This window comes from Mixophyes fleayi, chromosome 8, assembly GCF_038048845.1.
Source record: "Mixophyes fleayi isolate aMixFle1 chromosome 8, aMixFle1.hap1, whole genome shotgun sequence".
Classification (NCBI taxonomy): domain Eukaryota; kingdom Metazoa; phylum Chordata; class Amphibia; order Anura; family Limnodynastidae; genus Mixophyes; species Mixophyes fleayi.
In genome coordinates, this window is record NC_134409.1 from 1,045,420 (window position 1) to 1,060,234 (window position 14,815).

Consider the following 14,815-nt stretch of genomic DNA (forward strand, 5'->3'; position numbering starts at 1 on the left):
GACACGCAGGTGCACGGACAGATACGCAGGTGGACAGACACGTAGGTGCATGGACAGACACGCAGGTGGACGGACAGACACGCAGGTGCACAGACAGACACGCAGGACACACACGCAGGTGGACGGACAGACACGCAGGTGGACAGACACGCAGATGGACGGACAGACACGCAGGTGGACGGACAGACACGCAGGTGGACAGACACGCAGGTGCATGGACAGACACGCAGGTGGATGGACAGACACGCAGGTGCACAGACAGACACGCAGGTGGATGAACAGACACGCAGGACAGACACGCAGGCGGACGGACAGACACGCAGGACAGACACCCAGGTGCACGGACAGACACGCAGGCGGGACGGACAGACACGCAGGATAGACACGCAGGTGCACGGACAGGTACGCAGGTGCACGGACAGACACGCAGGCGGACGGACAGACACGCAGGACAGACACCCAGGTGCATGGACAGACACGCAGGTGCACGGACAGACACGCAGGCGGACGGACAGACACGCAGGACAGACACCCAGGTGCATGGACAGACACGCAGGTGCACGGACAGACACGCAGGCGGACGGACAGACACACAGGACAGACACCCAGGTGCACGGACAGACACGCAGGTGCATGGACAGACACACGCAGGCGGACGGACAGACCACGCAAGACAGACACGCAGGACAGACACGCAGGACAGACACCCAGGTGCATGGACAGACACGAGTAGACACACCAGCCTAGGACACATTGCACTTAGTAAATCTCCCTGTATGTCAGTGATGATTTATGGGGTGGTGGTTTTCATTATGGTCCTAGATTCTTAGTTTCTTCAGATCCAGAAGACAGGAGCTGCTAGGAAGCAATCATTACTATTTGGCAAAACACTTCTCCAGCTTTTCCCCTGAAGCATAAATTACATTTGCATAACATGACTCTTATTAATAGGCAAATAGCCCCTGATTTGCATAGGAAATGAGGCAATTTGCATAGGAGTGTTGTAGCCTCAATACTAAGACCAGTTATTATCCCTCAGGAGCTGGACATCGCTCCCAAATGTTGTTATTATTTTAATTAACAACATCTAAACCAAGACGTTGCTGGAGTCTAGATTTTAATTGCAATCTCCCATGCCCCGCATCACAGAACTGCCAGTATCCATGCCCACCCCTCCTGGCACTGAGCGGGGAAAGACACAGAGACTCCAATTAGCGAGAAAATTATTAGAGAGGAAAGCAGAGAGACATGAAATCTCCGAGCAGTATTGTAGTTACATTCATGCTGTGAATATTAAACTCTCTTTGTGAGAGCTCGAGAGTGAGATCCGGGTCCCAGGAGCATCCAAAGTATTTCTCAACTCTTTCTATTCTTTGAAAATGCCAGTTTGCAAATCAAACCTGTGAAGAAGATTTCACATCTCATTAAAAATCATGAGGACTGTGATTTCCTGCCACATCCATGGCCAGCGCTGAGGACTGGGCACCGCCAGTCACTGGTGGTCAGAGCGGAGGGAACCAAATTGTCTGCGCTTCCTGAATCCAACCAGATACAATGTTTTAATGTTGTTCTCTTTAATCATTTTGTTTTTGGTTCAGAATACTTATTACATATGGGAAACGTATATAAAGCAGACCTGTCGGCATGCGTTATAGGTGCACTGAAATCCTATTGTGTACTGACAATCACAAATAATATATATGAAAGTTTTAGGAACGTATGAGAACTAACAGGCGCACTGTCTAATGTAATAAAAACACTAAAATACACAAAAATTCCATAAAGAGGCTAAATCCAGCTGTATTTTAAGAGAAAATCAGAAAAGTTCTAATGAATAAAGTAGCAGTAGGGTGACTTTCGGGTGACTTTTTCCCCGGACGTAAGGAACTCGAAATTTTGTGCATTAAGTAGCATACTGGGGAGATTGTGGTTCTGTGTTTGTAGGCGTAAGTACACCTCATCATCATCACCACTTATTTATAGAGCGCCAGCAGATTCCGTAGCGCTTAACAATTGGGAAACAAACAGTTATAAAACAATACTGGGTAATACATACAGACAGAGAGAGATAAGAGAACCCTGCTCGCAAGCTTACAATCTATGGGACAATGGGAGTTTGATACATATGGTAAGTGCTACATCATATTGCACAGTGAACCATATAGAATGCAAAGGTAAAAGTATTGAGTGGGCTGTGTGATCAGTCACACAGTAATGTTGTTCAGAGGGTTGTTGTCTTGTGTTAGCTGTGTAGAGGGTGGTAATAGGGTAACCTAGGGAGGGTAGGAGAGTGGTTGAGGAATATTATAAGCTTGCCTGAAGAGAACGCTTGAAGGTTTGAAGACTAGAGGAAAGTGATACTGTGCGAGGGAGGGAATTCCACAAAGTGGGGTGCAGCCCGAAAAAGTCCTGTAACCGAGAATGGGAGGATGTGATGAGAGTGGAAGAGAGACGCAGATCTTGTGCAGAACAGAGGTGTCGAGTAGGGAGATATTTTGAGACAAGTGGGGAAATGTATGTCGGTGCAATTTTGTTGACGGCCTTGTATGTTAGTAGAAGAATTTTATATTGGATACGTTGAAATACAGGCAGCCAATGTAGAGACTGACAGAGTGGCTCAGCAGAGGAAGAACGGTTTGCAAGGAAAATCAATCTAGCTGATGCGTGCAAAATAGATCTGCCTTAACCTGGCGCATGTTCTGGAAGTATAATGAGATATCTCCGATTCAGCATATGGGCTGTAATACGCTACTTTTGCGGGTGGAATTTCTGACCATCAATTGCACACAAGTTGTCTTCAACCCTACACCTGGCCATTCATCCCTAACACCAACAGGTCTCTGCTGCCCTCATGTGGCCAACCATAAAACCACAGAGTGCTTATTACAAGTGACCCACAATCTGCACAAGTGATTAATTGTATAAACACAGCAAAACATTCTCAGTGTAACAAACCTCTGAGGCCATAAATACTGAGCCAATCCGGACATCTGGAAGACTCACACTGGACAACATCATCTACAGGGTGAAATAGAAACACTACAATCTTATAGCCCTAGGGGACCTCGATTTATTTGACGTAGAAACTTTGTGACAAGTGTCTCCGCAGGATGTTTATGGTTAAAATCTTTGCTCATTTTTGCATTAAATTTTTGTGCCCCATCAGCAGAGATCCCAGTACTGTAATTGCAGGTATTTCATGCAGGAACACCTGGTACAAACCTGCATCTATATGTCACGGTAAATGGCCCCTCTTCTGTTATAAAAACATAATAAACATAATAAAAGCATCACATACTTTATATGGAGTAGGAAAAAAATATAATTACTATGTATAAATTATAACAATTCACCCTGAGAGATCAACCTGCCAAACCTTCAATGTTATAATATTTCCTCTGAAATTTGATTGACAATAGACTGGATAAGAAACAAAAGTACCCGAACATACATCATGTGCCCCCGAGTCTCTGTTATATCTCACTCCCAAGATAAATATTTTGACACATTCTCATGTAGAGCCTGATCATACAAGTACTCGCAGTCTCTCTTCCTCCCATTTCCAGGAAGCCCAGAATTTTAGGACGGAAAATGGAAAGCAGACATTCACTAGATAGACGCAGATAGGAACAACGGGATGGAGAGACATTCACTGAAGCAGAAGAGAAAAACAATTATCAGGACATAGATTTACATACATGAAAGCGTCTCATTATTTCCCAACATTGTAAACCAACCAGACTTTATTAACCCTTCAGACCGCTGATACTAAATGACCCCTGACCCCATCTCAGCAATCTATGCGAAAATTCAATCTGAAATTAATATCTAGTATTCAAAAAATGGGGAACTCACTTCCCGGAATTAATGGCTACAGATATCTTAAATACTATTTATTTAGTGCTGAAGATTTCACTAGCTAGTAACTATCATGATACACAGAGAATCTTATGCCAGGACTACCGAAAAGAAGTCCTCTCCTCAGACAACACCTGCCCAAAGTGTGATCCAGGCACAGACTTATTTCCGTGTGTCTGGACTTACGGGGTGATTAGATGTGGTAACGATACTCTGGGCATTTCATACAAGGGGCTATTTCTGGGTACCTGGCAGATCAAAACTGGGATCTCATATTACTAGGCTTGATGGCTTCAATATGACAACAGTAATTACATAACACTCAATCATCACTAGAAATGGCTTCTTCTAAATATCTCTTTTTACTACGAATGGATTGGCTGGAGACCACACTTAGGAAAAGAACTTCTAACTCCCGCACTATTCCGATGCTGGGGAAATTCATACAAATCTTCCCTCTACCAAAATAGGAGAGAAGCTGCAAACATACAGCCTGGTAGTCTTCTAGATGACCGACCTCCTATCCATCCTCCACTGTCTCATGCAGCTCTTCAAGGTATCAGTAGACATCCACAAGCAGAGATTCCATACACTTAGAACCCAGCTCCAAGACTGGATCGCTGACACCTTAAGTTCAGATGAGAAACTGTTAGTGTTATTGTTACACACTATTTTATAAATCTTGTGAGATGTTAGCTATATTTTATATAAAATTATAAATTCAGCTTTTCAGCAACAATTTAGAAAATGTTTCAAACCAACAAAGTCTGAGAACTTTACTCATATTATTCAGCTTAATCTATTAACCCCATCCTGAGGGCGGTAAAGAGTCCTTCATCCTCTTCCATTGCCCGCACCATTTGGATCAATTGTTCCTTTTTACTCTCTCATTACCTCCCCAGCTAATACAGATTCATTCACATCTCTCACATGTCTCCATCATTCACCTACTTAATTTACACTCTCTCCTATTCACTATCACCACACTTCTCTCCAAACTCCTATTATTTTTCTATGATACTATTTCTCCCTCCCCTATTACTCCCTTCCCCTTCACTACTTCCCTCCTCACTAGTCTGTACACATGAACTGTTTTGTCTCCTGCACCCACCACACGCACCAGCCTACATAAACAGAAATAAACCTCACACCCACTAATCCTCCTTACATGTCCTCTTTCTCACCCTGCTCCTTCTCATGGCTGCTGGTGACATCTCACCTAACCGTGGACACCGTACAATCCAAACTTTCAGCTCACGCTCCTCCCCAAACCTTTCCATCCATCCCGTACTTCCAATCCCGCCAACCTTATCCACATATCTCCACTATCCTCTCTTCCCTTCAACTGTGTACTATGGAACGCCCAATCTGTTTGTAACAAACTTACATCCATCCATGATCTATTCATTTCTAAATCCCTCAACCTCCTCACCATTACAGGAACCTGGCTCACCTCCTCTGACACTGCATCCCCTGCCGCTCTCTCCTATGGGGGACTCTCCCCCAGCACCCCTGGGAACCGCGGCGCACAGTTTGGGAACCGCCGCTTTAATCCATCTTAAATGCTGCGGCAAGACTGATCTTCCTCTCTCACCGCTCCACATCTGCTGCACCACTTTGCAAATCCCTACACTAGCTCCCTATGTCCTCCAGAATCCAATTCAAATTACTGACCGTTACCTACAAAGCCCTCAACAACACCCCTGCATACATCTCAAATCTCATATCAAAATACTCTCCCACCCGCCCTCTTAGATGTACCTCAGACCTTCACCTTGTCTCGTCTCTGATAACCACCTCTCCCTACCACGCTCAATCAGACTTTCCTACAGCCTTCAAATCTTTAGACCCTCTCTAAAAACCCATCTCTTTATTAGAGCTTATCTTATCCCTGATAACACTATTAACACTAATGCACCATCACAGCTGTCCCAATCTCCACTCTGAGCCACACTCGCTCCTCTTGTTTCAGCTGTGCCCTCTTCCGCTTAGAATGTAAGCTCTCTAATGAGCAGGGTCCTCCATACCCTTTGCTTTCATGTCTGCATTTATTCTGTCTACCTTGTATGTCCCTGTTTTAAAACTTTTATGTATGTCCTGTTTTCCCTACTGTACGACACTGTGGTGCCTTACAAATCTACCATAATAATAATAATAATAATAATAATAATGATAAATTGTCTCTTCAACCATTGGACTGTATCTCATCATTTCACATGTCCACTGCATCACGTTTTATACATTGAATATTTTTATATTGTTTATTGTATTGTTTAAAGCCTAAATAAAAATATTTGGGAAAATAAGGAAGCACTGCAGGTCCGCAGATGTTGCAGTTCAGAAATGAAGCTGTAAAGCTGTTGGTAAGATCACCGGGAGATCTAGATTCCCATGAATCTGTTCTGGACCCACAGATACAGAGATAGATGAGAGTGGTTGTGGATGGGGGACCTGGGGAAAGGATGGAAATGAATGTACGTTGTCTTCCAGGAGATACAGAAGATTAATGGCCGGACCTAGGATGGGAATCACAGTGCAATAGATGATTTGATGGGCAGCAGAGATTGGAGGAGAGAGGTCAGATGACAGATAAATGAAATGGGACGAAGGGGGAATAAATCAGGTGAGGTCGGGTGTAGGAGGAAAATGGAAGAAGCGTCTCTAAAGACAAGAAAGAGATAAAACGTACAGGATGGATACGAGGTGGGACTCGTAAATCACAGAGTGATAAATGGAATAATATACAAAGCAAAACAGCAGTCAGACGGCTCCATTTATCACAGACACACAGGACGTAATGGGAAAACGTAGAACAACATCTGCTCTATAAAGAAATGAACCTGAATCTAAGGGGCTCGTTATAAAGGTGACACCACCCAGGCGCCTATAGATATAATGGTCTCTTCTACCATCTCTCAGAACTGCAGGGATGGCAGTCGCCACTGGACAGGTGCCAGTCATTGTACCCTGTGCCACCAAGGACCCAATAACACTTTACTGGATCCTCCTTTACACATAGCATATGATGACTCTGAACGGCGCATCATCAGGGCAGATGAGTATCACTGGGGTAGATGAGTATCGTCAGGGTAGATGAGTATCGTCAGGGTAGATGAGTATCAGCGGGGCAGATGAGTATGACCGGGGCAGATGAGTATCACTGGGGTAGATGAGTATCACCAGAGCAGATAAGTATCACCAGAGCAGATGAGTATCACCAGAGCAGATGAGTATCACCAGAGTAGATGAGTATCACCAGAGCAGATGAGTATCACCAGAGCAGATGAGTATCACTGGGTCAGATGAGCATCGCTGGGGCAGATGAGTATCACTGGGTTAGATGAGCATCGCTGGGGTAGATGAGCATCGCTGGGGTAGATGAGTATCACCAGAGCAGATGAGTATCGTCGGGGCAGATGAGTATCGCCAGGGCAGATAAGTATCACCGGGGCAGATGAGTATCGTCGGGATAGAAGAGTATCATCGGGGTAGATGAGTATCGCTCAGATGCCCGGGGGGTATTTTCTTGATAAACGACATTGATAGGTGATTATTTATCACAGCTATATGCAGCCATGAAAAACTAATTCTTATTGTCACATTTTGATAAGTGGGCCCCATTCATCCTTATACTAAATGTATAATTACTGTATTATTAATATTGTGTCGTTAAGCTGACGATCAGTGCAGACCACATGACGGGTTAATTACACAGCTGAATCTAATGAACTTCAGGTGTAATCTGTACTCAGACTCAGGGACAACATTGCTCCAATTGGTTTATACGGAGAGTAAATGAGGAGTTAAAAACCTTCTGCCAAAACCCGTCTCCCCCCGGAGAGTCCAAAGTCTTCATCTTTCTTCCAGCTCAGCTGGGAGAGGGGGTCTCTGGCCCATAATAACAATATAAATGTTCTGTCTGGGTCCTGATCATCAGTTTCAGGGAGTTTGTACAAAGTTCTATCACAAAATCAGCCACAATCCCTGATGCATCTAAAGGCCGAGATCCTGGACATAGCAGTTCTTCTGCAGATAACGAGCGTCTACGGACTAGAATCACTTTATAATCCCACACAAAGAGAACCGACAGACTCTGCAAAATCAATCATCACAAAAACTGATTCCCAGAAATACTGTAGGATGGAATTCCAGAAGAATGTTATAGCGGGAAAGTGACCCCCTGAGGAGGTAACAAGGTGTTACCATAACAGAGTACGGCGTTACGGACACAGCTGCCAAGTGCCCCTCGATTCACAATGTCCCCATTTTCAGTACTAATAAAACTCCCATTTTCTGCATGTTCCATGTAATTCTTATCATATATTCTCATCCTGTAAATGTTTTCAGAAAAAGTAGATTCTTATCACATTCAGTTAACATGACATGCTGGGGATTGTAGTACCCCTAACACTGTATAGTCTAGTCCAGGTGGATCTTCTACAGGAAGTGGGATTAATACTGCATTGGAGAGACAGAATACTATAATACACAGGAAAATTACATAATAAAACTTTCCTGTATATTTGGTTTCATGTTTTTTTGACACCTGCAACCAACGACTGTACTTGGTGTCTTTCTGTGCACACAACACATTTCCCCACCTGAAATTATTTATTATATAACAATGTGTATCACAGAACACACTTATATAGGGGAAACACTTTGATACATAACAAACCTGCTACAGAAAGCAGGAATACGAGCGCTCTGCAGTCCGTTATTTATCTGTTGCGATTGTACATGAATGCGGCTCTGCGCATTATGGGGATGGCTTTTGTGTAACATACGCGGCATATTTGTCACTCCGTACACTTTATTACAATGATACAATTATATCAGTGATTGGAACTACAATTGGTGCAGCAGGAAACTAGTTGATAGTGTGTGTGTTGCAGATTTCTATCTTGTTTTTAAGCTCCATATAGTATGTTGTTGGGAAGCTGCCTTTTTACTCTATTATGCTTAAGTGAGAGCTGGTTTATAGGGGCCCTGGAGTGAATACAGGAGAGTGGGCAGTTCCCAATCACTTTAGGTCAGTCCCACTCTTCTGGCCACCCATTCAGGTAACAGACAACTGCTGTGGTGCAGGAATAAAAAGCTGGGACAACTTTCTAGCTGGGTCTTACTGCCTGGGAAAAATCAGGGATGGTAAATGTGAGAGAAAGGCCTCAGTAAGCTGAGAAAACTAGTTTATTGCTGCTCTGTTTTCTTTCTCTGTGACTTCAGAAGTTTCAGCATTGTCCATTCAGCAGTTGTCGGAGACTTTGTAAATCAGGAGCACTGTGCAATGACACCACTGCTACCTTGCAGAAAGGAAGAACTAGATAGTACCCAAAATCTTCTAAGCAGATTACTCTGCTGCCTCCAGGGAGCCACTTGTTGCATCCTGTACCTACCCGTTGGCCTCCGCTGCCTGACTGATGGGTGCACTTTATATTCTAGCACCGATGTAACAGGGTGGACTTTGTACAAGTTTTCAGCTCTGTGGATAAGGAACAAAGGAACTTTATAACCAATTATAAGGTGCTCTCTCATCCACATGTAATTACACATTTCTATAAAGAAGCAGAATGTTCTCTGGAGTGCAGAGTGATCGCAGGGAGCTCTTGTCATAATCCTCCTGACTTCTCTGCGCTGGGTGTCTCTGATAACACAACTACTCAGTCAGGCATTACGTACCGAGCCCTGTGTAATACTGCGCTTTATTATACATATCACCTGGTGCATACTAAGGACCTCCAACGTGTCTCATACAGTCATAGATCAGATTCCTGCACCTGCCAGAAATTCCCTCTCTGCTTAATTTGTCATCAGCCCTAGATCTTATTACTAATTAAATGGTAATATGGCTGTTATTAGGCAGCGCTTCTAACAAGGGCTATTATCCGCTGATCCCCCTCCACGGGCGGCATTAACCTCTTGTGAACCGCTGGCTCTCAGGATACTGCCAATTCCAATCCCAAATGTGTCCGTTTCCACATCTGTATTCTGGTCACACAGAGAGGAGCATTAGTGGAGATGTTACTGTGGATGCTCATTAAGTAGCTAAGAGAGTGATTAATATCACGTTTTAATCAGCCCATAAAATACATCTTGTGCTTCTGTTTGCTGCTAAATGCAGGAGAACCGTTCCAGGAATGTTTATATTCTCCAGGTAATGTCGTCTGCATTCTGGAAAAATATATTTTTAATTTAGAGGCGAAAACCATCATGGTATCATACAAACCAAGAGCGTTAAAGCTATGCAAAATGATTTCTTCTATTTGAAGGAGATGGACCCCCCTCCCCCCAGCTAGCGGCATCTTTTAATGATGATGGCTGGGAGAGAGTGAGGTTAGGGTTGGGGGGTGATGTGGGGGTCAGAACTCTTAATGTGCCCAGTTATTCCCCCAGATGAAAAAAACAGGATTTCGTTTTGTGGAATAATCGAGATTCAGAGGGTCGATAAGGCCAATTTGGGGTGCGTTCCCTGTTTAGCTTGGTGCAAAGTAGCATTAATCTCCCGGAATATCACACATCCTCAGAGGTGGTGGATACCAATCTTCTGCCTCTCCCAACGTTCAGGTGCATCATGCAGGACATGGTGGTCGACCGCCTGTATATTTACTCGGGGTTTGGGATTTGGAAAGGGTTATAAAACCATATTGTCACTCCCTAAGGAGGGTTTCCTGTCGACTTTGTATTGCTGTCTGCGTGTCAAACAGGGACACATTTATTCAATAATTTATTCAATTTAATATGGTTTCCAGTGAAACTATATTGAAAAGGATTTGTCTACTGAACCTCCATAAATAAATAAATAAAATTACCCTCCTCCCCCCAAATTCCTCATCCAGCCCCAGCAGGAGGCAGCCTGGGCTGGTTACCACGATCAACAAGGAAACCTGCAACGTTGGATCCCTATGTCATAGGGAACAGATCCTCTACCAGGGTGCAAAGGAACAACATAATTCACCCCCCCTCCGAAAGGTGCTGGAGCTCTTCACGGCTCCCCTGGGCTGTTCATGTTGGATTTATTAAGAATATCAGGACCCCTGGAATGGCAAGTGAGCCACCCTACTGTGTCCCAGTACAATGGTCCATGAGACCCTGGTACCTTTTATTAAACAAAAAATCAAATGTAAATAAAACACAGACATGATAGATACATAAACTTTATTGAATTAAAATCTCCTAATCTCTTCTTCACCAATTTATTGTCTTCCAACCCAAAGGGAAAATCATTGTCTCCCAATCCACGGTAAATTCAGAGCCCCCCACAGGCTGAGAGAGGAACCAGTTGAAGTGCCAGTTACAGCTCAGCCAATCCAGAGCGGTTTCCAACAGCGGCTGGCGCTCCAGGCGGTAAGATTCTCCGGGTTTTGCTGGCGGTAGCGTCCCGTGTATTACAAACGTTGTCATTGTCCTCTCAGGATGGTAATAACAGAAGAAAATAACTGAAAAAAATGCTTTTACAACTCCACAGATCCCTGCGAGAAACGTCCGTACGGAGCAGTCTCTGGTTTGCGAATGGGCACCTTGGTCAAAGAGATGAACCCTGGCAATGTCGCAAAGGTGGGAACAACATGGCTGGAAGAGAGACTGGAAATGGGGAGTGAAGGAGGAGATGACACTATGGCTTGAGGAACAGAGAACATAATGTACCCAATGGTGGGAGATTGTTCAAGGAGGGGAGGTGATGAGATCTCCAGAGATAGGTGACTGAGTGATGCCACCACCCTAGACGAGCATTGGGCTAAGAACACCGATTTTCCTACCCATGGGAGTACCTCCACCTATCTCAGGAAAGAGAGATTCATTTAGCTCCTTTTTATATGGAAATAGTCACTTTTCCGTCTTCTCTTTCTCCTTCTTCCCCCTTCTTCTCTCTCCCCTCTTTACTCCAAATTATAAACTCTTGGGAGTAAATGTATCAAGCTGAGAGTTTTTCAGCGGGTTTGAAAAACCAATCAGATTCTAGCTATCATTTATTTAGTACAGTCTACAAAATGATAGCTAGAATTTGATTGGTTGGTATAGGCAACTTCTCCACTTTTCAAACCTGCCGGAAAACTTTCAGCTTGATACATTTACCCCTTGGTCTCTCTTTCTATTCAGTTATATTCCTATGATGTCATCAGTAGTCTACTAATGCTACAATGGTCGTAGCCACTATGGGCCTGAGTCATGAAGGCAACGCATACTGAGCGCATCGTGCAGTCAATGGGCTCTGCGTACTCCCGGAGTCAGCAAGGAATGGCTCTCAGGATACGTGTAGTGATGACTGTGGCTGTAGGGTCACTCTGCTGTACTAGACCAAACACTGCAGGATACGTACAATACGTATGTGGAATATAATATCTCAAAAGAATGCACAGAAAAAAATATATTAATCAATTAATATTACCTGTCAATAATATAATCATTTATGATTAGAAATGGAAACTGTATAAAAAAAAAAATTTTTTTTTTTCCGTTGATTAACATTAGGGTTAATCTGTCCTTAATGTGTACTGTACATAAAATACATTCTGTTCACTCCCCGAAATCGTAGGCTGTCGTAACTGTCATTTGCGTTGGCATTTGCAGCGGACTTGCTTTCGTTGATGGCTGAGTGTCCTCGTTCTGGGCATGTGCAGAGGGGAATTGTGTACGATACACACAAAGAACAGAGATACGTCCCTTAATGACTCAGGCCCAGTGTGTTTATGTCTTTAGCTTGTTCAGATGTTCAGATCTGTGCTGATTGTCAGTTGTAAAACTTTTTAGAGTTGACCTTTCAAAAATACAACTTTATAAAAAAAATAAAAAGAGGGATCCATGTACCGTATGTACTGGAGTATATACAGTAAGTGGTTTATACTTTGAGATACAAGATTATAAACCCAGAGCACTGGAAAAAAAGACTATTTACAACAATTTAATGTAGACATATAGAGAGGAAGAAGAGGAATTTAGCTTTAATATTATTAGTTCACTAGGAACAAGGGGCCCAAATCTGTCAATTCATTGTGAAATAAGTGACAACCAAAATGTATGATGGAGAAAATCCTGGGACCCAATGCTTCTTACAGAGAGAAGGGGCCAATCTCTGCAACAGTCCTGAAAAGCGATTTACAACCAGTGAAATATACTGAACCCAAATATTCCTGCTTGTCCTTGTGTGGAAACACCATTGACTGATTGTACAACTAAACAAACTAAAAATATTAGATCTGTTCAGTAGACTTGTGTTTCCCGCTGTCTAACACCAGCCCCCGCTTTCATTAAATCCATTTGGAACATACCCCAAAACTGCTCCATGTAACTCAGTAAGATCCCAAATAATGGATGAGCCCCCGGGATCTTTGTATCATGCTACCATCTGTACTTCCAGATGTTTACTGTAATATAAGAATAGCAATCATTACCCAGGGGGCTATTCATCAAACATTATTTTGCCTTGAATGCTGTGGAAACGGCTGTTTTTCAGTATCAGGGGTATTTAATAACAGTGTAACGCCGATGGTATCTCAAGTGTTCGCTAAAGTATCATTCAACCCTCTAGAGAGGTCAGTAATGTAATAATCTGCAGAATATATCACTATGTATCTGTCAGGGGGTAGATGGGACAGAGCAATGTTCTGCAGATCTCTAGAGAGGTCAGTAATGTAATAATCTGCAGAATATATCACTATGTATCTGTCAGGGGGTAGATGGGACAGAGCAATGCCCTGGTCAGTAACTGTCATTAATGTTCTGTATATAGGAGCCAGCGCTCAGAGTAGTTTAGTCCTGTAAATCAGTGTCTATCCCTGTGGGTCTTACAGTCCCACCCCCCTACAACAAGCTCACACACATTAGGACCAGTTTGGTCAGAAGCCAGTTACCCTACCAGTAAGTCTTTGGAGTGTGCAGGTAAGTGATGTACATAGCACCTGGTCATTCTGTAAATCCCACTACACAGAACGACGGAGATTCTGCACTTGGCGACTACGAGGTTCTAGATGACACAAGATTATAAACCAAAACAAATTTGGGGGTTTTCTGAGTACCTGTAATATCTGTATCACAGCAGGTATTTTTACAAGAACGCGGCAATATCGCAGATTGTGTGATGCCAAAAAAGGACAGCGATGTCTATTAATATTCCAAACAATATTGACTTTGGTAAATGTAGTCAGTAGCTATCAGTATGTGTGTGATCATCTTCCAACTGCTTGTATGTGGGCCCTGTGTCCTTGCCCAATCCTTCAGCACCCACCGAAATAATGCTACATATAATCCATGTATGTTCTTGGAGTCAGTAACCTCTCTCTCCTCTATCATTAAAAACCATATCCCATGTACACATATACAAACACACACATATACACACACTATATGGACAAAGGTGTATAACGTCCAGCACCTAGACATGCAGGGCCTGAGGCATTAAGGCAAAAAAGGAGTAAATGTTCTCTGGGACAAACCATGTTACAACTTAAGGGGTGCAAATTAGTTTATTATTTTGCACATAAGTTAAATACTGGCAGTTTTTTCATGTAGCACACAAATACTTGATAGCTTTATTATTACACTGAAATTTAAAGTTGATCTAGGATATGTCTTACCACAACTATAAATCTCTCCCCACATTTTAAATTTAGCTCCCCCTCCAATGCAACGTGGTTTTGCCCAGGTGCAAATGTTACTCCTTTTTTTATGCTTTGCTCTCCTTAATGACTCCGGCTCGCAGTCTCCATTTGCAAACATTTGTGATAGAAAATGGGTCGTTCTGAAGAGCTCATTGACTTCCAGCCATTGTACTGTGATAGATGTCACCTTTACAATAAGATGGTTCGTGAAATTTCATCCCTGCTGGATATTCCACGGTCAACTGTAAGTGATATTATTAGAAAGTGGAAGCGTTTAGGAACAACAGCAACTCAGCCACGAAGCAGAAGACCACGTAAAATCACTGAGCGGGGTCAACGACTGCATGGGCGCATGGTGCGTA

At 43.3% G+C, this 14,815-nt stretch overlaps 1 protein-coding gene across 1 annotated transcript in view; it reads right to left on the bottom strand.

Annotated features, from left to right (window-relative positions):
- Window positions 1-14,815, bottom strand: part of TSPAN1 (tetraspanin 1) — a 52,777-nt gene that overhangs the window by 32,775 nt on the left and 5,187 nt on the right. The window lies entirely within an intron of this gene.